Source organism: Aphelocoma coerulescens, chromosome 2 (assembly GCF_041296385.1).
Source record: "Aphelocoma coerulescens isolate FSJ_1873_10779 chromosome 2, UR_Acoe_1.0, whole genome shotgun sequence".
In the NCBI taxonomy this organism is placed as follows: domain Eukaryota; kingdom Metazoa; phylum Chordata; class Aves; order Passeriformes; family Corvidae; genus Aphelocoma; species Aphelocoma coerulescens.
The window spans coordinates 115,303,025-115,324,213 of record NC_091015.1 but is presented as its reverse complement, the minus strand read 5'-3'; the positions used below and the strand labels follow the sequence as shown (position 1 = coordinate 115,324,213).

At 41.1% G+C, this 21,189-nt stretch overlaps 1 long non-coding RNA gene across 1 annotated transcript; it reads right to left on the bottom strand.

Annotated features, from left to right (window-relative positions):
* Positions 1-1,026: 1,026 nt before the first annotated feature.
* Positions 1,027-4,906, bottom strand: LOC138105876 (uncharacterized). The gene is made up of 3 exons (XR_011148759.1): positions 4,834-4,906; positions 3,919-4,044; positions 1,027-1,381 (listed from the first exon to the last, which is right to left on the bottom strand). It is a non-coding gene; the product is annotated as an uncharacterized lncRNA (long non-coding RNA).
* Positions 4,907-21,189: the final 16,283 nt, after the last annotated feature.

The following is a 21,189-nucleotide window of genomic DNA, read 5'->3' as shown; positions in this document are numbered from 1 at the left end:
TTCACTATAGTGTTTTCACTCCACATTCCCTAACCTCAATTTATTCTAGTCCATGAATAAGTCTATTTCTTGTTGAGAAGGAGAACCCACCATTATTCTCCTAACAGGGAGAAGGGTTCAGCTTTAGGAGAAAATCCATTGAAAAATTTCACAGGAAAAGAGAGTACAGGCACCCCATTTTTTCTGCAATTACCAGACCCGGGACTAGCTAACATTTCTGATTTTTCTTCCAGGGAACTTGTGCTAAGCAGCAGTACCACTTTGCTCTTTTACATAAAACCCAGTCTCATCAATATTTTTCCAACAGATTAAATAATTTTCAAGAGAGAAAAATCTCCAAAGCCAGCTTCCATCAGTGAAATGCATTTACAGAAGGAGCTTCTTCACTGATTCCCTCTCTCATGTGTTAAACAGCTTTGGACCTTAAGTCGAGGGACAGGAAGAGAGAGGCCAAAACTACCTAACTTCATAAGGACACTTTCCCTTCCTGCACAGCAGAATGTTTGTAGTTGATGCCAGGCTACTCAGCTGGAACAGCAGCACTAATGTGAGCAATCATGATCCTGTTTGTAAGGACTTCTCAGGGCACCTGACAGCAGCAAAGCTGTTGGCTCCTCAGTGCTGCCCTGCTGCCTCAAGGCACCTGAGCCACAGAGGGCTTTGGTCTGCAAACAGCCAGACCTCAGCAGCCACTCAGCCTCCAGCAGCTGTGGGGATACCCGGTGCAAAACACAGCAGTGTCACACAAGTGTCACACAAGTGTCCCGGGTTAATGACTTTGCCGATGATGCATCCTTCTGGAGAGCTCTCAGTGCTGGCACCCCTGCCCACTGCCATCCGTGCCTCCTCCTGTGCTGCAGGACAAGGGAAAAAGATTCCCCTCTCACACGCAGCCATGCAGGAAACACTCCTGCCTCTCTGAAGGATGACTCTGAATGATAAACGGCATAAGCCAGGAATCTTGGCAAATTAAAAAGTTTAATTTATGATGCTGCATAATTCTAGCTGCTTAGCAGGTGTGACATTACTCGCTTATTTGAAAGCCAAAAGAGGTAAATTAGATGAAAATGTGCTTTGTAGGAGGTTGTTAATCAGAAAGGACTGCTGGCTCCATCAAACTGCAGGTGTTCTCAGCCAGTGGACTGTGCCACCAGCAAAGACCTCCCAACCCCATGGGTTCATGGCTGCCCACAAGGGCTGTTTGCCTTGTTGGTTTTGGCAGCAGCTGAGAGGTCTTTAACAAGGCAGCTTTCCCTCAGAAGGGCTTGGTTCCTATTGCCTTTTCCCCCAGCACAAGAGCTGATCACTGATTCTCAGCAGGAACTGGCACGGCTCCTTGGCTTATTCAGTATCCTACAAATAGCTGCTGAGCAAAGCGATTCTGGGGCAAGAGAGAGAATAACAACAGTCTGGAGCCATTCCCACCCAGCATCAGAGCAAAGTTCATCAGCCAGGAGATTTCTTTGTATCCAAAAAGAATGACATTAATCTGTGTAAGAGGAGAAAATTAGTCTCTCTGTTTGGCAAAGTTTTACTATCACTCATGCTCACTACTTCACTTGCTCAAAGATCTGAAAGCACCTGAGAAAACAAGACACAGAAGGCCCAGGACCTTCAGAATAGAAATTGCTACAACACATATACAGGAATAAAAGGCACTTTCCAGGTCTTCATGTGGTTTCACGCAACAACATTTGGAAGTAAATGCTAATACTAAGAGGGAGGGAGGGAATTAAGTGCTTATAAGCAGTTAGAATAAACTGATGTTGGCTCTCAGTTTTAAGGCATCAAGGGCTCAGGGATCTGTCCTAGGCTATGTCATGGACCCTTGCTGATCCTTCAGCTTGATTGTGCCACTTTCAATTCTCCAGGTTATTACTGAAGAGGCACAGAAACAGCAGTAAAAATTAGTACAGCAAAGCTGTATTTGAAGCCTAGTTTCATCATCAGTGTGCAGACAGGATCTTCCTTTGATATGATATGAAACATTCCTGCACAATCCTTAAAATACCCTTTTTCTGTGCTATGTGCTATGCCAATTTTTCTCTTTTTTTGCAATTCCCATATCTATAGATCTCTGCTGGCTTTTCAGCCTTCCAAGCAGAGCACAGCTGTCAGGCAAAGCAAGCTGTGAGAGAGAACCAAAACCCACAGCCCAGAGGGTCTCCAGCTGGACGCAGTCAGGTGGTCAAGAGGTCTCTCCACTAAGGTCTGTGCTGAACTCATCATGCCACTCCTTCCAGGCACACATTTCAGTCCTGCTGTGTTTCCCTCCCCTTCCTCCGGTGTAAGAGGTGTGATTTGATATTTTATGGGGGATCTGGAGTGTGTGTGTGGAGGTCATGTTGAGTGAATCTGGGGCTGAGGGGAAATTTATCTTTCTACTAATTCCTGCTCATATTTCTAACTTAGTTGAACCTTCTAATTTATTGTCACCTCCACCTTTCATAACAGCTCTCTAATAGGGCATGAAATACCAGTGAAATGAACACCGGATTTTGGAGAGCCCAGAGCAAATATGTCCTTCTGGTTTGTCATTGCCATTTATTTTTTGAACTTTCTTTCCCTCCCCTTATGTCCTTGATTCAATCCATGACAGTTTCTTTGCAGCTGAGATGGCTACCCATTTTTCACACCAGATTTTGTGACACACCATATCAAAAACCTTACTGAAAGCTCAGAACTGCTTAATCAATTTCATTCCCATCATCCATTAATTTCGTAATTCTATCAAAAAATAATCTAGCTTGGGTGGTACAATTTGTTCTTTGTGAACGTGCACAGATTTTTTTCCTTGGGGTTTTCTATCTCCCAGAGATGTATGGAGTTCTTTTCCACTTAGTATTTCATTACTGAACAACAGTCTGATATTAGAATCACCAGAAGATGCACTCTGACAGCCATGGCAGGCAGGAAGAAGCTGCAGGATCCTTCCAGTCATTCCACTGCAGTAGGGTGGGAATCAGTAAGCTAGATTTTAAGACAAGTGACATCCCAAGCGACCCGTAGCACATGGGGAATCTGGTGGTTTCAGTCCTACCATTGTAAGATTCCTTATTGCTGCTTTCCATCCCAATAGCTTTGCATCTACATCCTCCAAATGTTTTTGCTATGTCCTGAAATCCCAGGATCCATTTCACTCCTACAGAGTCTTTGCTTTTAATCCCATAGGGTAGCGTTTAATGTTCCCAAACAGAAAAGGGATTTTTGTATTTTGATCAAATTACCAGCAGACAACGGGTTTTGAGAGAAACATTTTTAAGAGGAATTATTTCTTGTTTCCTCCCACTGAGAAATGGAGTGTACTAGGATAGGATAAACTTGCAAACAAATTAGATATTCTGACACATCTTGGTCAATCAACTTCTCCAGGTTAATCTTCTAGGTGAGAAAAGCACTTTGAAGCCTGATGGGGCAACTAAACAATGAACTGCTCAAAGGCTGTCATTTTCAGCTCATCAGTCAGGAACTTTTTCTGATTACAGGTCTTTAATTTCTCAGCCAGAGCATTAAGCAGGTGGGATGTTTCACTTTCAAGCTTTAACTGGTGTTCACCTGCTGTGATTTCAGGTACTGTCCCTCAGTGCTGACCACTGAGCAACTTAACCTGCAGTGGCTGTTTGTTGAGCATGGACAAAATTTTCTTTTCTTCTGAGAGCCCGCAGAGACGCCAGAGTGGAATTAATAATTTTAAAGCCCAATTTAGAGGGGCTTGAGAGACTTACTGGCCTTATTTCCCTTCCCCATTATTTTTTCACTGAATGGTCTGATAGCCTAATTGCCATATGGTTTGCATTTGCTATATTTTTGCTTTACACAAGCCGTGTCAAGTCTCTGTTAATGTGAATAATCAAGATCTGATTGCATGATGTTGTGGGGGACAGAAAAGTTTGAAAACAAATAGTCTATAACACATACCTTGTTCCCCTCCTTTCCATTCACTTTCTTCTGGTCCCAGTCCAGAATTTTTTTCCTAAATGTTGTTTGGAAGCTGTCAGCTCCAAAAGGCACTAGTGGAGCTTGAGGAGCAGGGAGAAAGGAGAGCTGAAGGAGGGAGGGAGGGGGAGAAGTGAATACATCTTTATCAACTCTTAAAATAACTGAAAGAAGCAGGGCAAAAGGGTAGAGACTTGACTTTAAAAGCTCTGTTAACTTTGTTTTTTCCGAAGGAAATTTTTCTCTACAGCTTATTATTACAAGATCAGAGATGGTTCATGTGTACTGCAGAGGCTGTGGTCACAAAGCACATTCACAACGAAATACAATTTTGATTTCTATCTGCTGTCTCCTTGTCACACAGAGACACTATCAACACCTCCATGCAGAGCATGGACCTCAGCCCAGCAGGACTCCCAGAGAAGTTAACAAATCTCATTTAACCTCCTCAGTCTCTGCTAGGAAGCTGTGATTTCCAGTGTAAATAACAAAATGGCCTATACACACTATTTCTGAAGTCTGAGGACAGTGAGACCACAGAACTGTTTGATGCCTGGCCTGATATTTGCTATGACTTTCTATAAAAGATCCTCATTGGAAAAGAGATTGAGGGCCCTCTTCCTGGGAGCAAGCCATCACACGCAACACCCTTGCTTCTTCCTGCCAGCCAGCTTCTCAAAGCCTGCTTTCTGAAGCTCCTGAACAACACCACTCTGCTTAATTGCACAGCTCATCACACACTGTGACAGCAGGGACTATCTGTCAGTTTCCCCCCTGCTTCCTGAGCACCCCTCCAGTTAGGTTAAGGCATGCCTGAAGGGTCACAGAAGCATCCTCCTGAGCTTTGGGAGGGTCCCCACTGGGACAAAGAACATTTTCAGGCTAGGCTGAACTTACTTTATTTTTTCTTCTGATCCCTCTTTCCCAGGTCATGGCCTCCACTGGGCTTTGAGCCCAAAGACACTTCTTCTCAGGAAGGTGCAGATAGCAATGCCTGGATTTTCCCTTTTTATGTCAGAGTGGCTCAGGGCTTGAAATGATTGGAGGTGATTAGTCTGACCACTAAGGCATTTACTGCAAGCTTGCTAACTGGATCCCATCTGATTTTTGTCAAGAAAAACAAAGCAAACCACCATTTCAATGACTTAGAATGAGGTGCTGATTTATATTTATTTCAGTAGAAAATTTAAGCCTTTATGAAGAGGATAAAGTTCCACTGAGACTGAGTGACAGATCCTAACATAAGAAGATTTAGCATTTTATTCATTTATAAGAGTGTATTTGTATTCACTGTAATGCATGACAATTCCAAATAACCATCTTTTTTTAAAATGTGCTTCCATTGAAATACGTTAACAGAAGCCTGTGTTCAGAAATCCAGTATTTGCAACATATTTTATGCAAATAGCTATCCTTCAAGGTTAATGTCTGTTCTCCAAAGGTGGAGAGAGAGTTCTTACAGTCTTGCTAGAATGAGGCACTGAATCTGCAACCAACAGAAAAAGAGAGGTTAAGTCCTGATTTCACCTTGGCCCAGCTGTGACAATGCATTGACCTCAGTGCTGACAGCCTAACTCAGGCTTAACCAGGTCTGCCAGCTTTAGTGAGTGTTTCCCTCGAAGCTGCACTAACATTATCCAGCCACGTGCTCCAGCTCTGCTCTCTGTTTCCTCCTGCTTTTCTGGTAAGGTGTGCTGTGGTTTATGACTGAGTAAATATAAGGGACAAGTGTGAAAGGTCAAAATCTTTCATCTAGATCTTCAGAGGCAAAGAGCTAATGTACTATAGGAGTAATTGTCTTCCTGGCATTCATATTTATTGTTATTGTTATAAGTAAAGTATGTAATTCGTGCTATTATGTATAAAACTGGAATGTAATCAGACCGGGTAGAGACAGAGATTCAAAATCCCTCCACCAGCCTGGCTAAGAGAAAAATTTCACAACACTAAAAGTTCTCTCACAGTAAGTGAGGATTCCACCTAGGTGGGGTTAGATCTTATCACCGGGACATTTGCACCATGACGACTTGATCACCACACTCTGATATCTACATCGCATCTGATAAGGAATGGGACATTCCGGGAACTAAAAATAACTGTTCCAGGATCCAGAGATGGCCCATCCATCAGCAGAAATAACCCACTCATCACCCAGGATGGACAATTCATCAGACCCAGGAAAGGCTTTGTGCAGCCCAACTCCGGGACAAGAAAACTTCATGAATACGAGAAGAATAGAATTAATTTGGACTCTACCCAAAAACTGTATAAGAAGGGACCAGCCAAAGCAGCAGTCGTGAACTTGGGAGGTCTGGTGCAATAGAGATCAGATCTGTGCGTGTTCACCCAGCTCCGACCCCGGGCTCGGTGCTGCTTTTCTCGATCGTGGCTTTTGAAACCGGAATTTCCGTAGCATAATAAATGTCATTTCTTTATAAATTTTGATTGGGCAATTTTGTTTATCTTATTATTATTATTATTGAGTATTTGTGTTTCAAAACTTCCTCTGCAGTACCTAAAGGGGTTTATGACAGACACTACAGGAAAGCTTAAAATAGGTATTTTAACTATAAGGATGTAAAAAAAAAATAATAGAATCCAGTTGCAGGAAAACAGCTGCATCATCTTTTTCTCTGTGTGTGTGTGTTTTAGATGCTGACTTAGATCTCCAAACTAAATGTCTCCAAAACTTGACCAGAGGATGACATTTCTGTTTTGTGGCAGCTCTTCAGGTTGTGACATTTATTGTTGCCGTTGTGCTTTTTTTCTCTGCACAGGGATAAAAACAACCTGTTTCCATTGTTTGCACAAAACAGAAGCACCGGGTTTCAGTCTCCGACGCCTGCGCCTGTGGCCCCAGCAATGGCAAGGCTGCCATGGGACACAGGGCTCTACTCTCTCACTTTTCAAGCCTTCAGAAAAAGCCTTGCTGACACGGATACCTTCCTGTAAAAAAATCTGACTGGTGAAGCAGCCTGTTTCCTGTATGATAAATGAACAGCACGTACTAACCAGCTCTAATGGGCAGGATATGGGTGAGTGGTTTGAAATTGGTATAAGAATAGGAACAAAGGGAATGGATTGAGGGATAGGAAAAATGCCCATTTGCAGTGCATTTCTTGTCACAAGAATAGAGATGGATTTCTCCAAGCACGATGATATCCCCTCTTGCCCCAGTGGTAGCATTTTTGAAGAGGGTTCTGCCACTGCAGTTTCCAATTCAATGGGATCAGAATGAAAATGACACCAGGCTTATTTAAAATTTGCATCCCAAATATTTTTTCTTTGCATATTTACACTGTTGATTGGCATTAGCATGCTGTCTGGTACCAGATGATAGCACAGACTAAGTTCATCAAAGATAACAAGTAATTCTGAGTAATGACTAAATGGCATTCCTAGATATCTACTCTTAAAAAAGAAAATGAATAGTTCTGGTTGTAATTACCAATTCAGTTTCCATACACTAAGCTAGCATCTATGAATATCGAACTAGGCTCTAATTGACTATGTTAGCTATGTGTCAGTTTACTTTTCTAATGCAAAAAAAATTTAGTTGTTATCACTAGAACTGTTTGTTAAAGTTGAAAGGAGATAAATCATTAATAGGGATGTCATTTATTCATTATGCTTAAAATATATATCTCCACTTGGATGAATCTAGTCTCTTTTCTCAGCTTATTGACATCACAGATGAAAAGAGCTTCTTTACTGCATTCCTGTTGGAGCTTAAAGCCTTTACAATTGTTTATTGATGAACTAGTATTTTGAAAATCAAGACTGCTGAGGCTTAAGACTGTAGTGACAATTACATGGTGTTTTGTTGCAAAGCTAGCAATTTGCATGGGATTGATGATAGCTTGACATTAAGCAAATAAGTTATTATTATTGTAATTTACTTCAGAATTTTGTAGAAAACACTGCCTTGGTCCATTGCACAGATATCTATGACCATGCTATGGTATCTCCTTCATGTAAAAATTTAACCACTTCAGTACCTTTCACCTTGGCATTTGCAACTGCACAATGCAAACACAGATCTGCTGAGCCCTGTCCGCACTAAGGCATGGGAACAGCTCCTTCCAGGTGACTAGGTCTGCTGCAGATTACTTATCTGTATGAAGGAGTTCATGCACCCAGCTCAGAGGACTAACCCTAGAAGACCTGCTAGGAGTGTATCTGGTAGCATGCAAGCCTGAAAGATATTGTTGCTAGATGAACAGATTTTTCATCCTTTTTTAACATATTTATTGCCACCTGCACTAATAGCTACATTCTCCCTAGAAACCAGCTAAACACATTCATTGTACTGAACACACCTTGATAGACCACTATTTTAAAAGAACATCTGAAAAGCTAGGCACAGCAACAGAGAACCAGGCAAGATGCTCTTCCTGCCATACTCAGTACCAGGTGCAAGGAGCTACTTTAGGACATTCAGACACTGCATATGCCTGTCCTTAAATTTACCAACACAAGAAATATTGTGTGGCAATGTGGCTAAAGCCTGGGAATTTTGAACCTCAGCTCTTACACTGGCAGCTTTTCACTCATGAGGTGTTTACGGTGTACAGTGGAAAACATTTGTTCTTTCTTGAGAGATGAACTTTAGGCTTTGGTGCTACAACCTCACGGCTAATCTCTATCTCTCCTAGGTGGATGAGTGCAAGAGAAAAACCAGGAAGGCACTGCCCACTCCAGTGCTACTCACTCAGGGTCAGCTTGATGCTGATCTGCATCTTCTTGGAACGTGTGCGCTGATGGTTCAATGGTGTGTTGGCAGCCTGACCTTCAGTGTTTCAAATTCTTACTGGAAGTCAACAGTTCTGATGTTGGTGAGGACATAGGGGCACCCTCAATTCCAATGCAGGTCCAGCTGCACAAACACTTGGAAGTTAAATTGTCCAGTCAGTGTATCTCTCGACCAACATCTTTATCAACATGAGCTTTGAATTACATCTTTCAGTTGAAACTGGGCATTTGCTGGTGGCACACTCAGCTTTAATAATGAGAAAATTAAAGTCTCTGGTGTCCTGTCAGTTGTTCAGGAACATAAACTCCCCACATGGAGAGGAAAAAGTTTTGCCTCTTCTAATGCCAGTTAGTGAGTGGTGTGACATCTCAGAGACTGCCAGAGCTAAGAAAATACTGCACACTTTGATAAACCTCATGCACCTACATAATCTAGTATTGTACTGGGGATGGATCTGGATTAGTGATGCAGATCTCACAAGATAAAATAGGGTGGTTGATGCTTTAATTCACCAAGAAGTTATTCACTGCTAAGTCAATAGATTTTTTTTTAATGAAATATTTTTGCAAACAGGTATCTTCCCTTCCAATCCCCACATTGTCTCTGAAAGCAATGACAGCATAGCCATAATTTTCCTTCCTCTTGTTCCCTATTATGACTTTACTTGATGAGTGCATGTTGATGCAATTTCTGTGTTCTGTATGAGCCATTGTTTTGCATTTTATCACTTAAGAATTTCAAGTATTATTACTTGAGTCACAGGATGTAAATTTCACAAGAGAGCAGTGCAACATTTGAACATCACAGATGAAATTTATCTTCTTTTATTTTCATTTGTACTGAGTTTACTCAAATTGCTCACTATTGAGAATGCAGAGTATACTGTTACACATCTATTTCCAAAGCATTGCTATTGTTTTCATTATTAATATTCTATAATTTAATCCTAAAATAAAATTTTAAATGCATTTTTCCTTCATTTAAATCCGCAAAGATTTGTGAATTTTAACCTAGAACAAGATCAAGAGATTTCTTCTGTGTGGTATTTTCCCATTTGACTCCATGGCATACTAACTTCAATGATAATGTGTCCTGTGCATCCCAAAACATCACTTGCCAAAGAGCAATACAGTGGATTGTGTATTCTGACTGGCCAAGTCACTTTCGTCATTTTGAGTTTCAATAAAAAATTGTTAAACAGAAATAAATTAAACTACATAGGTAACACATTTATTATGCTCTTTATCCTTACCCTTTATGTATTAAAAATACATTGTTCTTGTAAATACACAGCAAAAGGCAAAAAAGTCCAGTGATGCTGCACCCTCTGGGGCAGAAGCTGCTGACAGCAGTCAGGTGTGAAAGCTGTGCTAAGCCCAGAGGTGCAGATGAAAGGAGAAGCTGACAAACTCAGCACAATCTGTAGTGCAAAGGGCTGGTGGAGAATGAAGAATCTTGTTGCTCATCTCCATGTCTTCTGAAATATTTTCAGCAGGTACATGGCTATGACAGCTAAGTATATGAAGGGTGGAAGCAGAGGCAGACATCCCAGGAGGAGTGTAGACTCCGACATGTACACGCTGACTTGGAGTTGAGTCTGGCAAGGGAAGTGAAGGATAAGCTCAAAGGGTTCTACATGTTCATAAACACCATGGAAAACATGGCCCCAGTGCTGAACGCATCCAGGGAACTGGTGACATATGATATGGAGAGGCTGAGGTACTGTCCTGGGTTGCAGTGTATTCTATTACCATCCTCATGAGCTGTTGAAATCAGGTGGGGCAGTGTTTCCTTGCCTCCTCCCCCTAGACTATCTTGCTGTTAATGGCCCATCATTGTCCTGCTGCATGACTCAGAGATAACTCCCTCCAGACTATCTTCTGTTAACGAGCCTAATCAACACTTGGCCTCGTGACTCATTACCCCATTGTGAGATGCTCCACCCAGAGGGAGGAACCAAGCACCCCATTGTGGATATAATCTGGGACTCTGAACACCAGAGACAACCCTTTTCACTGGATTTCCAGAGGACAGGAGCTACACAGCCACCACTGTGCTTTCTGAGGAAGAGCAGACCCCTTTACTACAGGATCACCACTTCAGAGGACTGCAGCCACCATTCTACCAGACTGCTACCACCACCCTGCCTAACAGGGACTCAGGTTGTATCTTGACTCTGTCAGTTTGAACCAGTGTTTTACTTTTTTTTCCTTTTCTTTAATTTCCATTAAATTGTTATTCTGACTTGGTGCCTCCCACTGGTTTGTTTTCAAACTAGTACAGGTACTCAGTGCCTTTTTTGCCTAAGTCTCTACAAGGAAAACCATCCTTCAGGAATCCCAGGCACTTAAGACCAGAGGGAAGATCTGGGATCAGGAAGACTTACCCTAGTGGAAGAGGAGCAGTTTAGAGAGCACTAGAACCAAGTGGAAGTACATTACTGCAGGGGCCTGACAGCCTGCACTCATGATGAGGGAGCTGGCTAACATTGCAAGGACATTCTTGATTATCTTTGAACGGTGATAGCAACTGCGAGAGATTACTGAAGACTGAAAGAGAGAAAATTTCACTCCTGTCTTCAAGAAGCCAAGAATAACTATCCAGAGAAATACAGGCCAGTCAATCTCACTTAGTTTCTATGAAGGTATAGGAGAAAATCTTCCTGGAAAGCATTTCCAAATATATGAAGGACAAGAAGGTTATGGGGAGTAGTCAACAAGAATTTACAATGGGAAGAACATGTTAGACCAACTGATATCCTTCTGCAGTGATATGACTACTTTAGTGGACAAGGGGAGAGCAGTGGACACTGTTTACGCTAAATAAAGACTTCAAGATCAAATCCTGTAACATCATCATGGACAAGCTGACAAAATATTGGTCAGAAAATGGACAGTGATGTGGATTAGAAGGTAGCTGAATGACCAGGTCCAGAGCTTTGTGGTCTGTGGGCCTAAATCCAGTTGGAGGCAAATCCCTAGAGGCACAAGTTGTGGGGCTCAGTACTGGGGCCAATACTGTTCAACACCTTCATTAATGACCTTGGCGATGGAGCAGAATGCACGTTCACAGATTATATAAAAGAGAGGAGTGGCTGATACACCAGATGGCTGTGCCACTGTTGAGGGACGTTGACAAAAAACAGGGCAGAGAGGAATCACATGAAGTTCAACAAGGGAAACTACAGAGTCCCACATACAGAGAGGAATAATTCCAGGCAGCAGCACACACTGGGGGGCAAGAAGCTGGAAAGCAGCTTTGCCAAGGAAGACCTTGGATACCTTGTGGATAAGAAGCTGACCCTGAGCAGCAATGCACCCCTGTGGCAATAAAAAGGCCAACGGTGTCCTGGGCTGCATAAGGAGGAGTGTTGCCAGGAGGTAAGTGATTCCTCCTGTGTATTCAGCACTGGTGAGACCACACCTGGCGTGCTGAGTTCACTTCTGGGCTCCCTAGTAAGAGACAGATTTTGACTTTCTAGAGCATGTCCAGCTAAGGGCCACTAAGATGATGAAGGGATGGCGGCATCTCTCACATGAGGAAAGGCTGAGAGAGATGGGATTGCTCAGCCTGGAGAAGTCTCAGGGGTAAATTATCAATTTATGTAAATGTCTTATGGGAAGGAGTGAAAAAGACAGGGCCTGGCTCCTGTTAGTGGTTCCCAGTGACTAGAGAAGAGTCAAAGGACACATTAAACCACATGAAATGCCATCTGAACATGATAAAACACTTTTTTATCATAAAGGTGCCCAAACACTGGATCAGGTCGCCCCAAAAGGTTATGGATGCTCCATCTGTGGAGCAATTCAAGGTCTGACTAAACATGCATGAGCAGTGGGGTTGGACCAGAGGTCACAGAATCATAGAGTGGCTGGGGTTTGAAGGGACCTTAAGTATCATCTAGTTCCAACTCCCCCATCATGGGCAGGGATGTCACTCACGAGATCAGATTTCTCAGGGCCCTATTCAACCTGGCTCTGAACACTTCCAGGGATGGTACCTTCTAACCTCAACCATTCTGTCATTCTGTAACAATGGATGTAATTTGGCTGGTCCATTCTGCAGATTTAGGGATCCTTTTTGGTTTCATTGCCACCTACAATGGGTTGTTTTCATCAGATTAGATTTTTCAAGAGATTGTAACTGGAGGTTTTGCTTCGGATGAAGAGGGTGATCAGGATGATATAAGGGAAGGAATCAGCCATGACTTCCAGTTTAATCCAGCCATTTCAGTGTCTAATACATCATCTCACTTGGTGTCAGTCAACAGACAGAGTCTATCCCATGATTTCACAAGGGCAATCAAACATCATAAAAAATTAGGAGGACTCTGTTTGTATTCTCTGTGACCTTAGCTCACCCCTGTGAAAGATAAGTTATCTGAACAGTAACCAAGGAGCCCAGCTCAGCAACAAGAGTCCTTTATAAGAAACATGGACAGGGTTAGGACTGAGGAATTGCAATGCAGAACTTTCATCACAGTAATTTTGCTGGACTGCTCCACAGGGAGCTGTAGAGAGAGTTAGGAAGTCTCAGACAGTAGACATTCCAGGATCCGTAAGTTTATAAATACTTCCCCTGAACCAAAGTCCCCATTCAGAACACAACTAAACTTTAGGAAAGTCTTAAATCCCATTTTATATGGCTTAGGACCATTTCTTATTAGAGCTAGGAAGACTAGATATAAATCTCTGTCCAAAACAGTAAGCCTCTTATATTTCATTACTAGCACCACAAGCCTCTGTGAAGTGGTCTCTATCAGAACCATAATAACACTGGGTTGTGGCTAAGCTCTCTATCCCAAGTTCAGTCACAGCAAACCCGCTAACACATTAAATCTGTGCCTGTCTTTGATTTATTAGTACTCCCTAAGCCTTTCCACAGTAAGGTATGGATCTGAGGCAGCAGCTAGCAGCTGAGAAGGAAGGTAAAAGATATTCTAGCATCACATCTCTGCTGTGCCTGAGTATGGGAGCACCTCATTTCAGGACACATTATCTGAACAAGCTGCTGAAGATAGTTCAAACTAATCCATTATTTTGCCTTCTGTGAAGTGGATCATGTATAACTCCTGGCTGAGAGCCAGTAACTGTCTACAGGGGATCTTCTGCTCCATCTATGGGAAAATTAAAACAGGTGAATTAAAGATGATTTTTGCCCTAACATAATTCCTAAGTGCTCACACGGGCAATTACTGAATTGCAGCTTCAGCCATGACTAACAGATGAGGACCAGCTAAGGACAGCTTCCAACTTTCTCCTCTCGGTTCCTTGTGTTCTGATCTGCTCAGCAAGATGCTGACCCTGTTTCATCCACTGGGTTGTGAAATTTTCACTTAAGATCTGAGGAGAGTTTGACTGGACTAAACTACTCAGGTTAGACTAGTCTCTTTGCCTTTTAGTTGCCTGGGGCATGAAATATCCCATGCTGGGACTGTCTGCACCTACCCAATGGCTCTCCAAAAACAGACACTGCCTTTAAAAAATCTGAAGTTTGTTTAAGCCTTTGCTACAGGCAGGAAAACTCAGCTTTTTGATGATAAACTATGAGACGAAGGACAAGAATACAAAAGTTTGGTTCTTCCTTTTCAGCAAAGTCAGTGCATGCTTCCTGGGATATGGCCTTTCTCAGTAGTCACTTCTGACTCTACCTGCTTAAGACTATTCCTGCACACAAGTTGCTGTTGATATACATTTGTTTGCTATTCATTCTCCACGTGCATATTTTCTCCCCTCACTTTTGCATACATACAAATTTTGTTTCCAGCAAGCAAGCCGGTCAAATAATAGCTCTGCAAATACTTTTTTTTTTAAACAAATGGAAGTTTGGAACATGTTTATCTTCCTTTCAATAGGATAGCAGGGTACAAAATAGTACTCTGCAAATTAAGAACAAATGCTTCTCTTTTTTTCCCACAAAAATTGGTATAAATTATTTTGAAATTATTGTTTAGCTAAAAATGCCATTGAGTTCTTCTGCTGTTGCACCCAGCAGCTGTGTAACAATTACACTGTTGACTTTTCACAGGTAGCCATGGCTATTTGCTGTTGAACTTTTAAGGGAGTGCTATTATATTCTACTTGCTTCCTGTAAGCAAATAACTACCTGCAAAAAAAAAAAACAGGGATCCATGTGGCATTGTCCGTGTGGTTAAAGTGTTTCTCCTTAGCTCCAACAGCACCACACACAGGTTTGTGCTGGTGAATATGCTCCTACTCAGAGTTCAAGAACTATTTTTAGAACAAGCTCTGGATTTCGTGACTATTTTTGTTGTTAGAGAGCCATCTTGTGGTGCATCTTATTAATAATAAGTAATAAAATTTTAAAAAACCCAGTGTATTACACTTCAGAAATAGTTGTCTATAAAGACTCCGGTGGTTTTGCATCTTCCATGTATCCACTCTTCTCAAAGCTCCTTTTGAAATGGAAATAACCTAATCTCAAACTGCACTTCTGAGTCATAGCAGTATTTGTTAGTGACTGGGGAAAAGAACATATCTCTCTTCCTTAAAAAAAAAAAAAGAAAAAGAAAGAAGAATTAAAGGGGGTTTTAGTGCAAACAAATAGCTACAATTTACAGCACAGTTTTATCCCTTCCTAACACCCAATGTAGTGATCAAAACAGGAGGCAGGTGGTCGAGCTCTATTAATGAGAAATACGATTTTTTGCAGCCATGAGACTTATGAAATATTCTGGAAACCATTTAAATTCAAATAACATTTGTTGTTACTGAAGTTATATTAAAAAAATGATCTTTAAAAATAGCAAAAGTACACAGTGAAATGTCATCCAGGATGCTGACAGATTACACAAGTTTTCCAGCGGCAGGACATTTGACATCCCACTTCAAATTCCTGTTTTCAAATCTACAGTTAACCAAAAAAGATCAACACAATTGACCTAGAGTCAATAAACCAAATCAGAAACATCTTTGAATTTTGGCAGATTTCTCCTTCCATAAGATGCAAATCCTTGCACACTGCTACATAACAAAATAATGCAGCATCCAAAATGTCACTGAGCTTTCACAGAAACAGTGTTTAGAGGAAAAGCAAAAAAAAATCCTTTGATAAAACAGAATGCCTCTATGCATTGAAAATTCCCCCCCACAGCTTTGAATGAGACCCTAGCATTTTTTCCTGTATATATAAAACTGTTCTCTTGTCCATTAATAAGCTGTAATTATCTATTGTCCTTTCATTGAAAGGAAAAAAGCACCATGTAGCCAAAGATCATTAGTGGTCCACCCTCTGCTATCAGTGAAGTCAGTGAAAATGAAAAGGTAATTATAGAGGGACTTTAGAGTAGTATATAATGATTAACATCTTTTCTAAAATAATTCAGGTTTAACTTTTAAAAAACCCCCACAGTATTATGCAATTGCTTCTGCAGGACATATTTGGTTAATCTCCTTTGCTCATCTTGTCTGGTATTTGTTCCAGGCAGCCAATATGCTTTCATTAAAAAAAAAGTTGCAGGATATGGACCACTTAAAAATCAACTGGGGGAGGAAAAGCCCAAGGAAAAAGAACCAATGATAAGGTTAACCCTGAAGAACAGAATACTCTGTACTAGATTAGAATATTTCCTTTGGAAGGGACCTACAATGATCACCTAGTCCATCTGCCTGAAGAGAGAAACTGCTTCAGTGCACAGACTGGAGAGAGGTGTGAATCTCAGAAAAATGTTGAGTGCTTTTAGCTCAGACTTTCTCTAAGCAAGTAATGAACAGTCCATGGAAGCAAAGCTATGAACACAGGCCACTTCTGGAAAGGTATTCTGTTTTTTTTCAAATTCCCTAAGAGTTAGGAGTCAATAAACTGAGCAGGGATATCTACAGACCTCATGATGACATTGCACTGTACCTTTCTGCATCTTTCAATCATATCTCCACATCCTTTTCATAGGATAGCTATGAAAAATTACAAAAGTATTCTAGCAATGCTGTTCCTATTGATGTGTGTACTGGCAAAGTCACTTTTCCCTGTTTCCCTTTGCTCCTTTCTCCTAAAACATAGCCTTAATGTTTGATTTTGAGATGAAAATTCCATTTCACCTACACTGAACTTTCAGCTACTCTTTGAGTCACTCATCTACCAAGACAGAGAGTAAGCAAGATCCAATCCAATTGGAACCAGTTGGATCCAATCCAATTCAGACATGCCCAAGATGGCCCCTAAAGAGTTAATTAGAACACAGTGGACAGCATAGCCAAAACCACATGCCAAGACCATGTAGCCCTGCTGAAGAATACTCAGTGCTGGCAAAGACAGTGCTGTGAACTGTAATGACTCCTAGTTATAGATGTGTCTCTTCTGAATCACAGTTCTTTGAACTCTGTAATTGCATTTAATTAGGTAATGAGGTCCTCTCTGTAAAGAAACTTGTATTCATTATACTCCCTGGTCGATCTTTATGTCATCTTTAAACCATCCAGGCGAAGATTCTGTATCATCATCTACACAATTGATTTTAAAAAGAGCATTGAAGTGCTTTAATGACCCCTTTGGAACCTGCTCAAGGTATCCAGCTCTGAGAGCCTGGTATCATCTGCATTTCAAGACCTCTTTAATCCAACTTTAATTCTATATGCTGTGCACAATGGCTGTCTCATGAGAATCATATCTTTTTTTTTCAGAATGTGCTATATCATATTAAACCCACTGGAGAAAACCAACACTACCATATCAATACAACTGTCTTGTTCCATCAGATCCACAGTTCACTATGAAATAAACACAACAGTTTGTTTGGAAATATGTAGATCCATGAAATTATGCTTATTGACAGTTTATGATGTTACTGGTAACAAAATTAACTTTTTTTTCCTTTGTATGGGGTTTAAGCAAATAAGTAGATCACAAAGTTTCCTTCCCTTTCTCTAAAACAATGCTGGAAATCCTCACTGGCATGTCCTCAGATTTCCAAGTTAATTTGAAAATTAGTGTTATTTAATATAATTTCAAAAATAACTTTAAAAGCACATGAATTATTGATATAAATATATTTATTTTTAAAAACCAGATATTCTCCTTTCTACCTTCCTTAGGTAGAGTAAATGTTCTGTCCCATCCAGAAAATGAGACATTTGTTCTGGTGATCTTGTGATCATTGTTGTAAAGAAGACACCTTCCCTACAAATAAAGGTCTCCACCTTGTAACTTGGGCAGCTGTGTGATCAGACACAAATCTGCCATTTACACACTAATTTCTGAACAGTGACATTCACTAAGGAGGTCCTTTGGTCAGGCTTGCCATGCATAGCTGAAAATAACACCATTAAATAACTGACGGTTTTCAGGAATTCAGAATTTAAAGTTTTGACCCCACACAGCTGGTCACTGTTCACTGGAGCAGGCTCTGCCACAGTGCCTCTTCCATACCCCAGACATGATTGAAAGCTTTTCTGGCAGACCTCTAGAGAAGTAAATGATGCAAGCCATTAGAGTGTTCCCCAAATCATTCTCATTTTTACTGCTGGGAAACAAAACGTGCACTACAAAGTAGTGACATGGACCAGATGAACTAGACACTTCCCACCTCCAGTACATAACATTTTTGTTTTGACTGTATTTAATGACTATCACACAGTGCTGCCAGTATGAAGAGTTGATGCCAAGTCTCTTCTCTGAAAAAGGAGAGGAAATCTGCAGCAAAGACTGACTGGATGGCCCTGAACCTGGCAGTGGCTGTGAAAAGCAAGGGTATCAGAAACATGGATGGGAATATTGGACCTGTTCCACACAACTGGTAGCAACCTGCACATCCTAGCCAGTGGTTAAAATGAAAACACTGATGGATTTTCACGATACTGAAATTAGCAGTGGAAAAAACTAACCTCCCATTAGCTTAAATGGATTTGGGATATACCACTGAAAAATAGAAAATTGAGAGTGTTCTGATTCACATTAAATTTTCTGGGTCATAACATCATTCTGGGATATATAACTTGCACCTTGCAAATAAAGAGAGGGGAAAGCAAAAGCTGAACACACAGGGGTTTATGGTTTCTAAACTTTGCTTCAGAATCTTACCCATGCTCTTACCATGACATTGCTCCCTTGGGCTTTCTGTCACCTAAATATATGGTCTCTTATGACAATCTTTACATGAGTTATTAATGGAGAGCTTTTTACAGGAGTGATGAATCTCTTCACCTAGACTACTAATTTTCTGTATTGCACTGTTTACTCAAGCATTACCATTTTTTCAGACCTTGGAAAATAATGTGGGTACAGCTTAACGCTTAGAGTCATTTCAGTGACATGAAGAGAACAATTGTACTCTTGCAATTTTTTATCTAAATCTTTCCAAAACCTTTGATAATTCTCAGTTCTGCTTTTCAACATTAGCTTCACATCTTTATTATTCTTCCTACTGGAAAAAAATGGTCTACTTGAGTCAAAGGAAAAATGAAATTTCATCTCCTCTTCATTAGAAAAGAGAACAGTGGTATCAAACACACATAGGAGCAATAATCCTGCTTTCCTCATACTGCATATTTTATTTCAATGTTTCATTTATCCTAATGTGTTAATATAGACAAACCATCAATCCCTGTAATTCTATTTCTTGTCCCATATTTATTTCCAAACAAGTAACAGAATCACAGAATGTCCTGAGTTGGAAGTGGCCCACAGGGATCATCGAAGTCCAACTCCTGGCCCTGCACAAGATACCCCAAGAATCACACCATGTGCCTGAGAGCACTGTCCAAATGCTTCTTGAACTCTTGTCAGGCTGGTGCTGTGACCACTTCCCTGGGGAGCCTGTTCCAGTGCCCAGCCACCCGCTCAGTGAAAAAATTTTTCCTGATATCCAACCTAAACCTCCCCTGACACAACTTCAGGTCATTCCCTCAAGTCCTGTCACTGGTCACCACAGAGCAGAGATCAGTGCCTGCCCCTCCTCTTCCTCTCACAAGGAAGTCATAACTGCAATGAGGTCTTGCCTCACTCTTCTCTTCTCTAGGCTGAACAGACCAAGTGACCTCAGCCGCTCCTCATATAGCTTCCCCTCAAGGCCCTTCATCATCCTGGTGACCCTCCTTTGGATGCTCTCTAAGAGCTCAATGTCTTTCATACATTGTGGCACCCAAAACTGTCCCCAGCACTTGAGGTGAGGCTGCCCTAGAGCAGAGCAGAGCAGAGCAGAGCAGAGCAGAGCAGAGCAGAGCGGGACAATCCCCTCCCTTGCCCGGCTGGTGATGCTGTGCCTGATGCCCCCAGGACAGAGTTGGCCCTCCTGGCTGCCAGGACACTGCTGGCTCATATTCAACTTGCCAAAGACCAACAATTCGAAGTTCCTTTCCATGGCACTGCTCTTCAGCCTCTCATTCCCCAGGCTGTACATTCATCCAGGGTTGCCCTGCTCCAGGTGCAGAATCCAGCACTCGTCCTTGTTTAATTTCATATGGTTGGTGTTAAATTTCATACAGCAGTCCATCTTGTAGAACACAGAAATACAGGTTTGTCAAGCACAGAAAAACCACAACTGTTTCCATGAAATTTGATGCAGCCATGAGCTTCCATTTGTCTGTGGATAGGTGACTTACATGGGTTTGTGATTGATGGTGGCATTTCATTCTTAAGCATTATTTACAACTATCCTGGTCAGGCTTGTTTAAAGCTAGAGATTTGAAATATTTTTTTCTATTATAACCACGCAGAAAAAACTTTATTGTTCTGTTCCTGTCTATCCTTAATCTGCAGTTGCATGTACAGAATTAGCAGGTAATGAAATATATTTGGAAGGACTGAGTGTTAACTGTAAGAATCCAGCTCTTCCCACGTTGTTTATAAAACAATAGTTGTCACATTTAAGATGATAATGAGCATCAGAGCCAAAGTGAGATTATAAACTTTTAAGTGAACCTTAATTACATTTTTCAATTTTCAGTAATTGCCTGACAGTAAATCCCTCCCATGCCAGTCAGACTATAATACGAGAGGCCTTTTTGTGTTCTCCTTTCTTAAAACACTGGGAAGGCTTTTTGCAGGATTTTCTTGATACCTTTTATTCGCTATGTCAGTAATTGAGGGCTCAAAACTAAGTGGCCAAGGAAATTATTCCCCTAATTACACAACACATCTCTACCATATTTTTAGCTTTATTCTCAGTTATTCGGATTACAGTGTGAAGCAAAAGGCCTCAAATTCTATTCGATACTATGAATAATTCACATAATTCCTCTAACTCACTATAAAAGAGACTGTAAGATTTGCTGCAGTGAATAGGCAGCACCTAGTGGTCTTGAAATGCATAAACAGTTCACTTTCTTGCAGTAATTTCTGACTTTCTCTGGGGTCTAGATCTTTATCTGGAGTGAATTTATCCTTTAGTATTTTACAGACAAATACCAGAAAGAAAAAACTCTTGAGTTTTTAAAAGTCATTGCTTCCAATAAAGCCAACCCATATAAAGACTGCACGTTTTATAAAAAATCTGCTACTCCTTATAGTGGGCAAAGTATTTGAATGTCTTCATCTAATTGTAATCT